This window comes from Anopheles funestus, chromosome 2RL (assembly GCF_943734845.2).
Source record: "Anopheles funestus chromosome 2RL, idAnoFuneDA-416_04, whole genome shotgun sequence".
In the NCBI taxonomy this organism is placed as follows: domain Eukaryota; kingdom Metazoa; phylum Arthropoda; class Insecta; order Diptera; family Culicidae; genus Anopheles; species Anopheles funestus.
The window spans coordinates 85362537-85378602 of record NC_064598.1 but is presented as its reverse complement, the minus strand read 5'-3'; the positions used below and the strand labels follow the sequence as shown (position 1 = coordinate 85378602).

The window sequence follows — 16066 nt, the reverse complement described above, 5'->3', positions numbered from 1 at the left end:
GTTATCTGTCAAGTGTGTAGGAAGGCAATCCCATCAGTTTGTACCGGTAAAGTGATCGATCGAGACTGAAGCTTCCCTCGGGTATCTTACACAAGACATGCAACGATAAAGCAGGTGACATTTTCCTTCTGCAACAGCTCAAAGTCTTCCTATCACGCGCAACACAGCCCGTTTACCGTTCCAGCTCATTTGCATACCAGAGGAGATGAAAGCACAACCACTGTCCTTCAGCCAAGAGCACTCGTTCGCCCAGCAAGTGGATAGATTTGTTTATCGAAATAGTTGAAGAGATATTGATGCTGGGTGGATGGTTTGTTTGTTGATCTGTCTCAAATCTGAAACCTTTCGAAAGGTTCCTGAATGTGACACGAAGGTTTCAATCGATCGTTACAGTTATTGATGTGAAGGGATTTTGTGAATTTCTTTGGAAAAGGCAATCACAATCAACTCGTGGGAGCTTAAGATTGGGCTTATTGGGGATTGATTTTGACGACGTACGTCTACGCAATTCACTTCAGTTTGATGCTGTAACGGTTTATTTAAATATAAATAGTTCATTAGCACAATGCGAGGGGTCGATTTTTGTATCGTCATCTGCATCTTAACAAAACTGCAGAATAAGCTACTTAGCTTACATTCGATTGACAAGACATCTTTGAGCAGGTGCAGTAGAAAAGGGGAAGACGTAAGTTATAATCGATAAATTGTTTTTAACATTCCATGCCCACAAAAGATGAACCGTTTTGTTTTTCAACATACAAACAAGCTAAATTTACATAACGAAATAATGGGCAAGATTGGGGTCTCAGTAGAAACCGTGTTAAAGAGATATCGACACGGATATAGCAGTAAACTATTCTATCAAAATAATCAACCAAATCTTTCTCTTCCTGTTCAAACAGAAACTCTACAGGCGTGATTAAATTCTCCAATTTTAAGCAATTATTTATGATTCCCTTGATTCGACCAGCTTTTGTTGACCTCGTGCTGAATGACTAACCGATGCCTCTACCCGTATGAAGATGATAAATGTATTGGCAAAGGTCCAATCCATAATTTCAGCTTAGACGTGAGGAGGTTTCCACGCTGAGGAATCACCTTTACAGCATACTAAACATGAAATAATTGCACATCTATCGATCAATTATAAATGCAACGGTTGACCATAGTCTGAGGTTATGATCGATCGAACCCCTTCTTCAACATTTGCCCAATCGATCGTTATCGCTATCGTTGCTATCTGGTAATCTGGGGTCGGGGGGTTTATTTTTAGCTAAATCAATGTCACCTGGCACACAGTTGAGGTGGGTCTGTTGATATTTTCGTACACACCACTCTATCGACGAACATTGGTGAACGTTAGATGCATTTCGTTTATTGATGAGGTGTCACGAACGTTAATGGCGTAAGAAGATGTGATATTAAAAACAAAAAAAACCAATTCAAAGTCATCCAATGTCTGAACGGATTACGAACAATCACTATGTACAGCTAGCAGAAGAAGAACAATCGCAAGATCTTAAAAAGTTCATAAGTGTAAAACGTAATAGCCCTAGAGCGATTGGCCTGATACAGTTACCTATCGGCGGTGGTCGGCGATAGCGGATCCGCGAAATTGTTCTCGCGGTTTACGGCTGCTAACCATTACCGTTGTTTTTCCCCGCTAACCCACGATGATGGATGTAAGAAAACGCACCTTTCAATAACCGCACTTTAGTGTGATAAAACGGAGCACTTTAAGTGTACGATTAATCGCCCCAAAAGCTAACCGCAAAAGGAGGAAAAACTGAAGAAAATCTAACCAGATAACTGCATTATTGTGGGGTAAAGTGTCTCATTCTGCATCGACCACCAGGGGTGCCATCTGTACCGTACAATAGCTGCAGTAACTCGTGGTAACACCCTCAACAGCAGCTCACTCTTAACACAAAATTTGCCCGTTAATTTGTTTCTTTTCTTCACCTGTTTCCTTTCAACGCATGCCGCCCAAAAACCGATAACCATCTGGGGTTGATTTCAAACAGGTTGGCCACATTTACGGGTACAGTTATCTATGTGCTCGCGTTCCAAACCCGGCATCACAATGATCGATTGGGACGGATCGATCGGTGTGGAATGCTTTGATAGGTGAGAGGAGAAATAAACCCACACAAAAAATAGCGGGGAAAAAAACATAAACATAGCTTCATAGAGAAGGGGATCTTTAATTGATTGCATGCTATTGTGGCAAGATGGAGCGTGAGAAGAGATTGCCACTGAAAGAGAAGGAGTGAAAAGGTTGCGACTGATTGTTGGCGTTGTGCAAAGTGTTTAGGTAAAATAGGTTACGTCACGAGTGTACTTGTACCGCTTTGGAGTGACTTCCCCGCGAAGAAAAAGGACAATCTTCCGCTGAAGGTTATCCTTCAACTTTCAGTTTGTGTGTGGGATGCATCATGACGCTTCTATTTTATCTGACCCTCGTTAAGCTGATCACAAATGCAAATCCTTACACCTGGAAAAGGAACTTCCCATCTCAAAAGTCAAATCCTCCATTGCACTCAAAATGGTCTCATGCTCTTAGTGATGATATATGATACACCCGGTAATGAACTGCCGGCAATGGTGGAGGTTCGGTGCGTTCGCAGGTGGTTCGCCCGTAAAGTCTACTGATGCGTGGTTTAGATTCGGAATGGCGCCACATTCACACCACCGTAAACCGACGGTAGCACGTTCCCTCAATCCGGTGTAGGTGAGATGAAAAGTGTGATTTACGCCGGCGAGAATAGGATTATTCCGGTAGCGGTTTCTTACGACTTCATTTGCTCGCTTAAAACTTCCTTTAAACGGTTACCACCATTAAACATGTGCCGATTGCTGTTTGATCACCTTGACATGAGATATTAATTTGCTTGGAGGATTTACCTTTTACGATTCGATCGTTTAACCGGTAGTCAAACGTCTGATGTAGCTTAGATCGGTATAGATAACTTTAAGCAACTTCATTGTAAAGTAAAAATAACAAACTGATCAATCGAAATTTGAAACACTTCACGTTGAAAGGACGTTTGCTAACAAGGTGTTAACGAGATGCTGCTTGTAGTAGAATGATCCTCTCTTGCGTTCACCGCGATCTCATCTTCAATCATTTACCAACTGCAGAAGCCTACAGAAACTTCCGTGCCCGATGAGCGGCCTTCACGATGATCCACTTCAATGGCACACGCTTGATCGCATTTTTCGATGCTTCTTTACTCCACTTTCGAATTCGAAGCCATGGTCAAGGTGTTACTACTTTGGCGCTCAATTCCAATCAAACGCCAGCGTATGATATTGTGGGTCTGATATTTTTTGTTGCTCCTTTCTGTCTTTTTACAGTGTAAATAAAAACCAACACCATTGGCCATTGAACTGGTGGGTTGCCTTTACAACCCATATCCGTTCGCGTATGGGTGCTTTTTAGTGGTAGTACAAAAACTCAGTCAAGTTCAGCGCCGGGCAACGCATCATCGCTCACTCGGTGAAGGTGTTTAACAAAAAAAAACATCAAACCCCACTCTGAAGATCGCCCCCGAAAGAATGAATGAATTTGGGCTAGTTTACCACCCACCCTGCAGGAGTTTTGTTTATTTAAAAAGTGTGTTGTATGGTACGGTACGGTACCACATCATCAGCATAGTATCAATCTTCGGTGGAGTTGATCACGCCATGAAGATCGAACGAATTAGGTTAGATTTAATGCCTGGAGTGGTTTATTTCCGTTTCATTTCCCAGTTACTAGAGTAATGTATGTGTTATGTACGGGAAATGATTTCCCATCTTGAGTGAAAGTTGAACGAATTTTGTGTAATGTATTTCCAAATTTGAGTGCTACCCATGTGTAGTGAGTTTGTAATCCTGGTCACTGCACCAGACATTTCTTGTCCCACCAACCACTCTACTAGAAGTTGATCAAAAACGTATGATTTCAAGTATCCATCGACTCGTACCCTTCGTAGCAAGGTCTCAACCAAGGTTCCATTTACCCTTTCTAACCATTAACTTACACCTCACGCTAGGAGAAAACGAATCTTTCACACCGATCTTTTACCACCCCTTTGCGGCTAATTCCAAAACACACACTCGTTCAATGTTAGCTCATCGGCAGCAGCTAAGTGGTCACCGTTGAAATTTTCCCTGTCTATTCTTTCCACTTCCGCTCTTTCACCTATAGCTCGCCCAGGTAGGCGCATCTTGCTTTGTATACCTCCACGACCTGACACTTGTCCGCATATCCGTATTTCAGAGCTCGTTCACATCCGCAATTGTACGCCCGAGATTGTACGCTAATGGAGAGCGCAAAATGCACACAAATGCGCACCGAAAGTGGTCTGTCATTGAGTTTAGCTACTCGGTAAAGTGATGCTCATCTTCTCGCACGGAGATCCGAAAACCAATTAATCCTAACCATGATTGAGGTGGTCGACACACTGGTGAAGATTCAAGACGTGCGTTTAGAGCGACGAGCGACGAACCCAATGATGGTTGAGTTGAGATGGTGCACAATCGGTCCTACGGTTGACCCTCATTACGGGATGATGCATGCATGGAAGTGCTTCGCTGGAAAGCGGATGTGTTAATTGGACGGCCATAACAATTTGCCTGGGCCAATCTTATTTTTTGCCTCCAAAAATAAAAGGTGTGTTTCAGCCAACGGGGAGTCCTTGATTGAAGTTTTCACCAAGCTGCGTAATATCCACTGGTGTTCTCAATGTATTGCTTCTCGTGTAATATTTTTCTATTCTACATACCGTTGAAGAGTTTGGGACATTACTGCTCACTTATAGCGGTAAAGACAAGCATGTTCTAGAGAGCCAAAACGGTAAATGAAATTGGTCTATGCCATAGACTGGTCGCTAGACTATCGTTCCGTCACCTGTCTTAAGGTACACTTGAACCGAACGGTGGTCTTCTTAATGGCCACCAGCACTTCAATGTCGCATCGGACTAGATAAGCTCTCGGATTGTGTAATCGACTTTCCGCCCCGAAACAAGCACCACTCAATTTTGGCAATTAAGGAAGTGGACATAACTGTCTCTCTGTCGTTTGTTTTACCCCGTGGGGTTTTTTCCCCCTCGACTTTATGTGACACAAAACTGTAAAAGGTTGCAGTGAAGCAGGAAACCAACGTCGATGGTAGGAATTATGACTTCAAAATAATAATTATTCGCTATTACCGGCAGCATAGACACTCTGCCCAGAGTGAAATGGATGTCAGACCATCAAAACGGCAAAACGTTTTATTTTTATTACCAACGGTTTGGGGGCTTGTGGGGTCTTGCCTTTTTTTTGTAACCCTCCACCACAACTAGTTACTATGGTAAGGGTTGTTTTTGGGATTTATTTGATTAAGGTTTGTGTTTATTTTTTCTAATAAAGCCCTGCTTGTCTCTAGCATCGGCATTTTGATTTCCATTCCTCGTGATGCCTTAATGGGACAGGTGATGATTATTTCCGACATACCTCTCCCGTTACTCGGTGACGTTGATAATGATGCATAGTGGAGGACCTTTGCTCTGCTCTTCGATGTAACTGCAAGACATTGCAAACTAGTAATGTGGTTAAAACATGTCAAACATGAACATCATTGTCACTACTTTCGCCACATAGCTGCACTTTCATTTCGTACTAGTAGCTACAATTACCGTGTGATCGTGTACGCAATCAAATAAAGCCTCTTAATGACTTAATCGATCGTGAGGGGAAACGTGTAATCCTCCTTAAAAAACTCCTGACTGTAGGGTAAGATGTTTTTCATGATGAATTTTCCCATCAATTTTGGTTCCATCGCGAGATGGTGCAGGAAAGTGTACTTAAATTTGTTAATATATTGTCGCATTGCCTGGAGCAACGCAACATTATGTTCAAATATCAGTGAAGTTATTTTAGACGTCTAATTCCATTCGACCATTACTGGCGCCTTCGCAATAGAGATGTGCAAAATGAGTAAGAATGAGATAGTGAGTTGAAACGTTGTATTGAACGAGTTTCGTTCACTCACCACGAGGAGTTTTAGTGACTCTTTTCTTTCACTTACTCACTCATGAGTGTAAGCACGGAGCCGTGGTGGGTCGAGTCGCAAAAAGAGTAAATACGTGAGTTGAAACAAAAATGAGTTAAAACGAAACGCTTGGAACACATGAGTTAAAACGGAACACATGTGTACAATACCCAAACTAGCCAAAGGAATGTACTGCTCGCTCTGTATAGAAAAAATTCTATAAATTTGAAAATTTCCTAAGGCTCATTTTTGCACCAAATTTTGCCTATAACGCGGTCGGTATCTAACGGGTCGTCAATCTTTAACCTGTGGTCGATAGATGGCACCAATGGCTACATTTTCTTCTTGGACGACCATGCCCTCAGATGTATGTGCCAGAAGTTATGTGAGAAACCAAGTTCCATACCCTGCTTGATAAAATGTAAAATTTTCCTCATTTTTGCACCAAGTTTTGCCTATAACTCGGTCGCTATCCAACGAATCGCCAATCTTTAACCTGTGGTCGATAGATGGCATTAATGGCTACATTTTCTTGATGAACGGCCATGCCCTCAGATGTATGTGTCAGAAGTTATTACAGGAACCAAGTGCCTTACCCTGTTTGAGAAAATGCAAAATTTTCTTCATTTTTGAGCAAAATTAATAAATGTGATATATTTTAATGCAAATTTGTTGCAATAAGTTTCTTTTCACTCAAATAAGGCGTTAAATTAAAAAAAGAATAAAAAATCGGAAAAAATTAAAAAAAAAATTTCAACTCGAAAATTTCATAAGGCTTACCCCTTACGATTTTTTTGAGAAATTTTGCAAAAAAAAATTAAATTGATTTATTTTAATGACAATTGGTTGCAATGTGTTTCTTTTCACTCAAGTAGTGCTTTAAATAAAAAAAAGAATAAAAAATTATAAAAAATTAAAAAATTTGAAAATTTTATAAGGTCTCAACCCTCCTAGTCCTCCTATACGTTTATGCCGGGTTTTGTTTGGGACTTCGAAATGAGTCGTTAAACGAGCTGACTCCTAATAACGACTCATTCACTCTGAGTTGACTCACGGAAAAAAGTTTTAATTCTCATCTCTACTCCGCAACAGCTAATGTCAAAATGTATGACAAGACGTGCAAAGTTCCCTGCGCTATATTGAAATATACACAATTAACCGTTCCTGTTCCTAGTTGCAAAAGTTACACTTCATCGAGACAATCGAAAGTGGCAGCTATAAGCTCGTAAACTAGCTAGAAGTCCTTACAATCTTGCAGTTTTGCACACTGTTATGGCTATCAAATGACAGCTATGCCGACTAAACAACCCGATGAGCAGTCAACAATGTTTCATCGATTGATGTCCACGGTACGACACTACGAGTTATCGTGGCTCACGGACATAGGCACGTCTTTTTCTGGGTTAATTCCTCCCTGGTGCAAGATCAAGTTTCACCTTTTTTTCCTTATACTTACGTCGGGATCCGTCAGTAATGGCGCCACCGGTTGAGTATTGCAGACAGTGGAAAGTCTTTGTTCTTGAATGGTAAAGGGAATTACATTTCGGAAGCAAAAAATGGATTACTCCTTATTGGAGCCCTATTGTGACCTACTGTTGTGGGTAATTTTATTCGTGGGCTTTGACGCTATGTCTCGAACGAACTCCCTTTTTTGCGAGTTGCATAAGGTTTGGACAGCGTAGGATGGTAAGGTGCTTTATATCAAGCCAATTTAATAGACCACTATGTTCTGCTGCTAGCCTGAATGTGATCGCATCCGTGGGTGAAAATGGACATAATCAAACAAGTTGCGATGACGTGATGTCTGCAAAGTCTTCGAATAACAAAAAATAATTGAAATGTAGAGCTGATGATGTCAGCAGGTAGAACGAACTTCAAATAATGCATTTTTATTGTCTGCTTTGTAGTTACATACCATTTGGTGAGGCACCTCATAACACACCTTCAACAACTTTTTAGTATGTTTTTTTTTTACTTAAGACATTATTTGATTTCTATGGCTATGTAGAAGTTCACAATCAATATTGATTTATTTGAACAAACGCCAGTGAAGCATACTGACCATTCATTTTGTCACGATTTCTATTCGGAATGGAGCTAAAGATGGAATACTAATATGGTTCGAGATTCCTTGTCCTCTTCGTTGTAACCTTCCCAATAAATATGTATCTCGATAAAGATGCGTTGCAGCGCGGCAATTCACAAGAACCGCACATTGTTGCAATATAACACAAATCATGTTTCTCGCTTCCCTGCACTTCACAATCATTACTGAATGCCGCTTCACACACTACCGCTTTCTTCCTTCACTTCCTCTACGCCATACACAGTGTTTAATCACACCTTTCACCCAAACCGATCATTATCGTCTTGTTGTGCGTAAAGTTTTCACTTTCCGGAATCCACCATCCACACGCGTTGCGTGGTGTACTGCTCGTCTACCCCAAATTGGCAAAGCATTTTGATCCAAGCGGACCGAATTGGTTGTGATGTGTGATCGGCAAAAATATAAGTCACCCTATGCCGCCACCAATTTGACATAACCCATAAATTACCGGTACATAATTTCATCAAAAAAACAGCACTATAAAGCGTGAACACCGGGTTATTTATTCATCATTCTTTAGCATCGAAGAACTCGGAAGGGTACCCAGTTGGAAGGAAGGAAGGTGCTGACATTCCAATGCGTTCAACGAAGAAGTCTCGTTGGTTCATTGACGGGGTGTTTTTTTTTTCGTTTTGGGATGATGTATGATTTTCTTCCACTTTGTGCCGGGTTCGTTGTTTTTGCTGTCGCTGAAGTCATCGGCACGGCGCTATCGTTATTGGTATTTTAGCGTGCTGTCTCATTAGCGCAACGTGTCGTCCACGGACTGCCGCATGACAGCATTCATGCCGAAAACCTGAAAGTTGATGTAGAAGCCTGGCAGCAGGCATCATCTTTGCTTCATCTTTATTCAGGGTGAATGTAATGAATATCTCAACCGCGTCTATCTCGCGACAGCTTCAGGGGAAACGCAAACAGTGTGTATGTTTTCACCCTTATTGCTTACCGGGGCTTAAGGGTGCATACAAGTTTGCTGCAAGTTTGGTTGATGACGACGGCATTGATGAACACATTAGAAATGATTATGAAGTTATTCAAAGACGCTCTGCACGAACCAATTCGTTGGAATGGACGTGTCGTGAATGGTGACCGACGGTTGACGTCCGGCCGCACTTTACAACGGGTGGTATGCTACCGGTTGTAACCGGTGGGCAGTGTTTGTTTGTCCAGGTCGAGTAGTTTTTACCTCTCTTTGCTGTGTTTACTTCGAACCGGGAGTGTCTTCCATTGCTTTGGAATATTGTGAAAATATTTTTTTAGCAAACCATGCAATACACTAAGTAGTTCGAGGAGGTTCCAGGTGGAGCAAAAAAAAAACATGGGTGGAAAAAGAGTATATTTGTTCCCTCTCACCGGCTTTCTCAAGCTCACTTCCGATTGCAAACTAATCATTCAGGGAAGCCTCAAGACCACTTTCGCTTTAGTGGTCCCGTCTTTAACTTGATTGATATTTTACCGTAGGTTTACATATTTACATAATATTACTAGAAGCATGATCGATCGAAACGTTCGTAACCGGAAGCAATATCTATTTTGCTGCCGCCCCATTTTGCATTGCGTTACGGCGTTGGCTTGTTACCGTCCCGGGCGATGGCATGTCACGGGCTGGAGGCAACTGCCCATCAAGGGAGATCCGTTTAGCAATCAAACTAACCAACCACACCCTGCTGCCGGTGCGTTGTGCGAGAGAAATTATGATTTTGCTTTGCCAACAAGCGGGCCGACCGCTTAAGTGTATTTGTGACCATACACTAATGGCACGTCTTTCCAGTCGCTTTTGGCGGCTTTTATTCTTTGAAGACCACCGGCGATGCATTACAATAGAATGGACGTTTCGTGAACACTTCCTGGTGCGGCGTGGCTATTCTAGCCACCTGTTTATGCACATCGTGTAAGTTCTTGGTTTTGCTGCTATATTTGCACAAAATAGCAAACGAAGAAAAGGCGTTTCGCATTCGTCTAATGCCACATATTTTAATCATGCAAGTTCTTCACTTGCTACTTCTGAAACTCGGACTCACCAAACGGGGCTTATTTTGTAGCATTTCTAATACTTACGTTCTCATTTGCTAATGTTTGTCGATCGCGGCATTGTTAAAAGCGGCTTGAATCCATTACTAACGGACCATTCTGCATCAGCTGTTAACGGTAGACATCGAGGCTTCGTACACAACAACTATGCTACACTCGCTCAATGTGGTATCTTTGATGGAGTTACTTCAAAACAATAGAAGCTCGAAACGGTGTGTTGGAGTTGGTGGAGAAAAAAAAGCTCTCACCATTAATAGATTTGCACCTTTTAATTCTCTGGGATTCAGGCGTTGCCACACCTGGTTCGATTTCCGCCCTCTGTTAAAGCTGGTGGCCAATATTTATGCTTACATTCGAATGAAATTGTTTACTCGGCTTAAAATGGCTACAGAGAAATTTAAGCCGAACCATCTTCCAACGGCTCGATAACTATTGTTTGCCTTCACACGGAAGTACATCGCCGGGGTGTTCGCCGCCTGCCAGATCGTACAAATCTTTCGTACCGACCGTACCGACTGCATCGTTCACTGCGCTGAATTCTTTTGATGAGACTCTTTTCGTCTTGGTTTCGGTTAACGCCCGACGTCATCACTTTCATTGAAGAAGAGCACGGCGCGCTTAACGCGAGAAAGAAAAGCCAGTCAAGACAGCAAAACAAAAAAACCGTCACTCTAAGTGGACCCGATCATGGCTAATGAAGAGGTGATTCGAAACTATTTCGTCCCCCTCGTTGGCCTGCTTTGCATTGACAGGCAGCGAGTGTGGAAACATGGTGTGATGGCGTCACAGTTTCTTCGTGTGCCAAATTGTGTAGCGATTTTTTAGGTCGGGAGTTGTGTTGATTGATGCAGGATGACGGTTAGAAAGTGAGACCTTCCTTTTTTGTTCGGTGTATCGGTGTATCGGGAACGGTTTGAGGTGTTGCAATAGTTAAACAAACCACGAAAGAGGGTTGTCGTGCTATCTATTTTACAGGCTCAACATCTACCTTTTCTTGTTCAGCAAACCTCCAATAATAAACCGTTTTTAAATACTGAGAAACACTTTTACATAATGTCAGAACCGATCACATCAATCGCTTGATTTTATTGTCGAGCAACGCGGTCAGCTATCGATTACCCTCTCACCCGCTTTAGGGAGCTATCATTTGCAGTGTAAACGATGCATTTTATGACCAACGGCCGATAGGAGAATAAAGTTTCGCATCGAATCACCGATAACTTACGACACACACACAGAGCGGTAGCCTCCCGCGTCTTCTGGGTGAGCTCCAAATTCCTTCGCTAATCTGCAGCACGGCACGCAGACCACACGGGGTTGACTTCTTCGGTCAGTGGAACTTGCACCAGCTGTCCCCACACTAACCGCCATCTGCCGTTCGTTTCGCTCCCATCGTTAATCATCCGATTGAACGGCAACGGGCATGCAACGAGATAGTTTCGAACGCGAAGAACGTGGCCTCCGACCTGCTTAAGCGAAGTTACGGCTTACGCAACTATCCCCCCCCCCTTCCCCCCTCCCCTTTTGGCCAACCGGCCAAACGAAAGCGAAACCGTGCCCGACCGCCAAGCTCGACAGGCGATTTGATTACGGGGCCGGACTTGGCCGACCTGACCAGGTTAGGAAATGTGCTTGGGCATCGCTGTAACGGATCTCCTGCCGCCACCAACGAACTGGTTCTGGCTTCCCTTATACAGCGTCTTACCAACCGAGGGCAGGGCGTAAACGTAACGCTAGTTCCTCTGGACGCGAGTACTTCCACACACACACCGCCGCCTCTCGCTAATGCCAAACCTGGTCTAATGAAAACGAATTCGTCTAGCCACAGTTGGTGACAGTCGACACGCAAAACAAGCCGACGCGTTGCGATCTCCATGTTCGTAAGTGCAGCGCTGATCTCCCCGGTACAAGAAACAACCGCATGATTGCGCATAATGGGCAGTTTGTTTATCTGCTTTTGCTCGGGTTGCGTTGCATCAGGTTCATCTTCGTAGCTGCGTCTCCGTCCGAAAGGGCCATCAACTTGTCACCGGCAAATTGTTGTACTAATTTAGTACGTTTTTTTGTTGTTATCTCCCGCTTTAGGACTCGATTGCATCACCGAAACGCACGAACGACACACGCTAACGTGGTGAAGGTAAACAGCGACGCATGTACGGAGTGAAGCTTTTGGTTGGATCCGGATAGTATGAATGTAAGTACACAATTTTAAGGTTTTTTTTATAAAAGACACAAATTACGAAGATAATTTTTATCTCAGTAACAACAATTCTTTCGCCATTGCGAACAGTTGAAGGTCATTTTTGTGGAGAATTTCTTACAATTATCATAAAATATTTTTAATATTTTTGATCTTGCAAATCTCCTGAGGTTTCTGATGAATTATATGTTCATCAGCGCTAGAGTGCTCGGCAATCATCAGGGCCGAGAATCACACCTTTGCTCATGAGCTCATGAGCCACCCACATTTACGAAAAAGGGCCTCAAAGCTGTCCGGCCGACAGGATAATTGAAATGTTTAGTAACACAGATAGCGGTAATGGAACGCACTCAAAACCCTGACGCCTACGCCGGGTTTTAGTAGGTAACATGCACCCTTTAGACGACGTCCAGGGTTCAGGTCAGCAGGTAGCAGTGAGCTGAACACCGAAAGGTAACGATCGAAATCCTTCGGAAGGTATCTTGGCACCTCGCACACGGGTTTTATGTTGTCTGCCGGTGGTCGAAGTTCGTCTGGCCCTCATCTTGGTGAGATAATCGGATCAGCAGTTTCCTAGTTGCACCGAGACAGCAGGGTAATAAATTGTCCATTAGGAAGTCACTTATCGACATGAAGTGCATTATCGAGACAGTATATTTTTAGCCTTCAATTCATACATCCGCTTCGCTGCGTCGTGTTAGAATTCTTTGAAGTGATGTTGTACCCTTAGACATTTTAAAGGCTTTTGCTTATAGATCTCTTACTGGTGCAATTGTTTCTGTGTCTTTTGTAGCTTTAAATATCACCAACCAAATATCTTGTCCCACAGCACATACCATCACAAGCACGTTCGAGATTTTCAAACGCAAGGTGATTAATATTCATGCGAACAAACAAGAACCTCTTGTTTACACAGCCACCATAACAAACCTCAACAATGCTGCCCGATGTTTAACATACATTCCTCGATCATGCTTACCCGGCTCACACAAAAATCGCACCCCACATTGATCGCACTCAGTTTCATACCTTATCCCTCCGAAAAAAAAACAAAATATGTGTCTATTTGAGCTATTCCCGTTTCGAAAACCCACCCCACCATAAATACTACGGCGATCCATTGCAGGCCGGGTCTATAGTGTCGGTTAATGTTCTGAACATACCGTGCGCTAGTGCAAGCCAATGCAGCCGGTTACGGTGGAATTTAATCGCATTTTTTCGAATGACAATATCTCAACCGAGAGAGGTATGTGTTTTTTTCTTGCTTCTTAAAGCCCCGACAGGCCTATCCATTTGAAAGAAGGATTGAAATAGCATTTTGACCGCATTTATTCTTTGTCACGTTTTTTTTCTTCTCCGCTCGGTTCTGATCCCGTCGTCAGGTGTTCGAACCGGTGGACTGGACTGCCTTGTGAAGGTGAACATTTAAAGCGCTTTATAAATGAAGCAAAACTGCATCGGTATGTGCTACTTGCTGCAAGACACGTGTGTTTTGGTTTTTGGTGGGCCGATGGAGAACAAAAAATTCAATCAATCTTAAGAGTCACGCTATATTCTTGTACCGTTATGGATGATGTTTCGATATGCTTTAAAGGTGTTCCAAAACATTCTTTTGGTTTTGCTCCAAAGTGCAACGATGAAAAGTAAACCCCGATTTAAATTAACTAATTAACATTGTTTTTTTAAAGAAAGGAAATTGTCTTCAAACGCTAGCTGAATCTGGTGTTTTAAACGCCTGAATGTATGCAATTTCAACTTAGTGATTACTTATTTCTTTTTAAGAGGCGTTTAGAAACAATTTTAACACATTTTTTCGTATAATTCGATAATAACAGAAGATTTATTATCGAATATATTGGGCTAAGATTCCTCTAGGTAACTGTATATAAGACAAAACTGAAAAGCAAATAAAAGCCATCGTTACCATTTTTTAAGTACCAAACGCTACGTAAAGCTATCTTCACTCTAAGCTATAACCTAAAAGCGCAAAAGAAAAGCATAAGAATTATTAGCTTTTTTATTATTCTTAGAACTTCGTAACAATGATAGAGATTGATCATAACGATAAGCAGCTTTTGACTAGATCAATAAAAATATTAAATAATCACCTCCCCATTTGGAGAAAAAAAAGCAACAATGGGACACACTATCATAACCATACACGTTTATCGCTTGTAAAGCATAATAGTTTGCATAATTATCAACCCTCCCGCTGAAAATAGCTCCCCGAATCCCGAGCATTTGGAACGCGTGCTTCACGTGCTCGCTCGAAAACAATTTGATATTTAATTTTCATGAGCTCATGAATGATTCAACCTGCACCATCGCGACGTGCGAGTTTTTGCGTGAGATTAATTTCTTGCCGCGCATAAACACCAACTCGTAGTGCTGGCAATGTGATAAGGTGGTTGCTTCCATTGATGCCGATCGTCACCTTTTGTTTTTATCTCTTTGGTGGAGTTTTAAACCCCATTTTTGTTCTTCCGTTTGCATAGCTGAAGCCCTTAACAGCACACACTCCAATTAGTGCTGGCAGAAGGCAGTAAGCATTTATTTGTTAGCTTTAACTACATACTTTACTGTCGTGTAACAAATCTGCTCACTCATAAAACACACGAAACGATGTCACTTTTCGGGAGACCGTCCGTTCGTCGCTGGACCGTCATCGAGTTCGTTTTAATTCAGTTTTTTTTTCGCCCGTCATGCGACACTGCCCAACTGACCAAGTTTCCCACCGTTTATGTGCTCGGGCAAGTGTAACACCGGCAATAGCGCATGCCGCTGGTAGAAAAAAAGAAGCCGAAAAAAGTAAGGCCATGTGATGATTGAAAAAAAAATGCACACTGAAACCAAGCACACGATGGTGCGATGTGCGCATAAATCGTTTACAACCGCTTATTGCGGTCAGGTTCACAGACAGTTGTTGCATCGCTGCCGTGCGTGTACTTGTTGAGTTGAGGAGCCATATTTGTAGCAAAAATAAAGCGCACTCGAAAGGTCACCATGGCTGACCGGTGAGGACGATATTTTGCAACTGGATGATGAGTATGAGTGGCGTGCGATAAACATCTAATGTTTCTTCGTTTTTTTATGGGTAGGTAAGATTGATTTGTTGTATCAACAGGATTGTGAAGCAATGTGGCCAACCGGGTGGAGAAGATTTTGCGAAACATGGCCAATTTGTGGGAAATTTATTTAAAAGAACGAAAACATTGCGCACATCGGACGTTACTGGTGAGGCATCATTTTACCTTGCCTTACCGACAGAAAACAAAACCGGATGCTTACCTCTTTTATGCCGCCGAATATGATCTACAAGGGAAGCATCTCGGAAGAGGCTTCTCCTCACACTAGTAACAGATGACAACCGTAAGCGAAAAAGGAAGTGCAAAAAAAAAAAGAATAATACAGAGCTACCTTATAAAAGTGAAATCAAAACAAAAAAAAGAGCATGCGAAGCGATTTTGTTGTAAAAAAATAATAATTCAACATCCTTTTCTTAAAAGTTCCCATGCTTTGGAGGTTGCGCATGGTTTGATCGTTTTTCCTTAGATTCGTTTTTTTTTTCTTTTACTTCGGGGAGGATAGGATCGCGATCACTTCTTGTCTTGTGATCCTGATTATGCTAATTTTAAAAAGGCCACACATGCAGCCTTAACTCGGTTTTCCTTTTTTTCCTTAAACATTGCACCATCTGGACCGGAGATG

At 42.3% G+C, this 16066-nt stretch overlaps 1 protein-coding gene across 2 annotated transcripts in view; it reads left to right on the top strand.

Moving 5' to 3' along the window:
- LOC125763789 (uncharacterized) overlaps positions 1–16066 on the top strand; it is a 64185-nt gene that overhangs the window by 23427 nt on the left and 24692 nt on the right. For both annotated transcript variants that reach the window (XM_049427306.1, XM_049427307.1), the window contains one exon: positions 12244–12352. The gene's annotated coding sequence lies outside the window, so the exon portion shown is untranslated. The remainder of the gene's footprint in view (positions 1–12243; positions 12353–16066) is intronic.